The following is a 1,866-nucleotide window of genomic DNA, read 5'->3' on the forward strand; positions in this document are numbered from 1 at the left end:
TGCCAAAACACAGGAAGAAGCGTCAGCGGTGACACTCAGGGTCCCCCCACACACACACACACACACAACCGGACACTAGCTGAGGCCGCAAAAACAGGCCAACATCACTAAGCAATGAACTGCCATGAATGATAAGTGGTTATACTGCTTGATAGCATCTGTATGGATTCTATAACACCATGCTTGTTGGCTAGATGAGGGCAGACAGACACAACTTGACAAGACACCAACTTATTCCAAAGGCAGCGAGTTGATTTTCTTGTATGGGTTCAAAAGTGGTCGTGGCTAACACTAAAACTGGACAGGCTATAACATACACTGATCAGCCATAGCATTATGACCACCTGCCTAAAACTGTGTACATAGGAGTCAATGTAGCAGTTGGTTGGCACTTGTGTCTCTCTACATCTCACTGTGCATCTTCTGTGAAACTATGTGCTTTTATCTTTTTACTGTCATGAAGAGGGTAAATGTGTCGACCGTTCAATGAAAAGCTAGGGTAAAAGAAGTTAAAACTGTGGTCATGAGGACAGGTTAGAGTTTCTCATGCCTAGAGGTCATATCACCACTACAGATGCCGAATATTTCTCTTCCTATAGAACAATGTACAGTATTTCTCATTTTCAACCAATTTAACAAGGATTCAACCCAAGTAGAATCTTTTGAAAAGGATGAATGACATTTACAAGTTTAATCTACAGTATATGAATATCATCAGTGAGCCTTGGGTGTCCATGACCCTGTCACTGGTTCACTGTTTGTCCTTCCTTAGACCACTAAGGTACTAACCACTGCAGACTGGGAACACCCAACAAGATCTGCGGTCTAGGAGATGCTCTGACCCAGTCGTCAGCCATCACAGTTTGGCCCTTATCAAAGTTGCTCAGATCCTTACACTTGCCCATTTTTCCTGCTTTCAACACATCAACGTTGAGGACTGAATGTTCACCTGCTGCCTAATACACCCCACACACTGACAGGTGTCACTGTAATGAGATAATCAATGTTAGACACGTCACCAGTCAGTGGTCATAATGTTATGGCTGATTGGTTTAAGTTTTAAGACCTTGAACACTCCATTTTTGTGCAAAGTGCTGTTGCCATGCCAACCTGTAGAATCACACAGGAAATTATTTCCCCGGTTATCTGAATGTGGAGAGAAAGTCTCTTACCTGTGACAGAGTGGAGTCACTACAGGCCTTCCTGGCATCCTGCAACACAACAACAACAACAAAAAACAAAAAAATCATCAGGCTGACCAGGGACAAATTTCAATTTCAAATTTAATGTGATTACTGCAGACACAAATTAAACAAAAAGACAAAAAAAAGGATTTGACATTCATAGATCAAATCCACAAATCCAATTTGTGCATGACAACGGAGGCGCCTGATTGACAAGTTATATGCTGAGTGCATCACAAAACTCATCAAAAACTGAGAGTCACAGTTTGCAGTGGACAGACAGGGGCACACATGTGATGTACACACACACACACACACACACACACACACACACACACGCGTCAATATAAACAAACACATGCATGCACAATGTTGCCGTACCCGGATCTGATTGCGTAGTTGTTCGGCTTCCTGCCGCAACTGTTCCAGCTCGCTCATTGTCCCTCTGTGGTGTGTTCAGGCCACGCTCCGCTCCAAATACAGACTGGGCTGAGAAAAACACACGTGCCTACACGCACACGCACACTCACACTCACACACCCACACACTTTACCAGCTGACACCTGCAAGACAGAGACAGAAATACTGCAAGTTGAACAGATGGAGAGTGAAGGATATCAACACTTCCATCAGACAAACATAGGTATCCTGTTTGGGTTCAAACCAAAGAGGAAGGTGCTGC

At 43.8% G+C, this 1,866-nt stretch overlaps 1 long non-coding RNA gene across 1 annotated transcript in view; it reads right to left on the bottom strand.

The window, feature by feature from the left end:
• Positions 1-1,147: 1,147 nt before the first annotated feature.
• LOC109958250 (uncharacterized) overlaps positions 1,148-1,866 on the bottom strand; it is an 8,004-nt gene continuing 7,285 nt past the window's right edge. The window contains exons 2-3 of the long non-coding RNA XR_002274649.1: positions 1,566-1,747; positions 1,148-1,211 (exon numbers count right to left, since the gene is read on the bottom strand). This is a non-coding gene — a long non-coding RNA (uncharacterized LOC109958250). The remainder of the gene's footprint in view (positions 1,212-1,565; positions 1,748-1,866) is intronic.

This window comes from Monopterus albus, unplaced genomic scaffold (assembly GCF_001952655.1).
Source record: "Monopterus albus unplaced genomic scaffold, M_albus_1.0 scaffold31.1, whole genome shotgun sequence".
Classification (NCBI taxonomy): domain Eukaryota; kingdom Metazoa; phylum Chordata; class Actinopteri; order Synbranchiformes; family Synbranchidae; genus Monopterus; species Monopterus albus.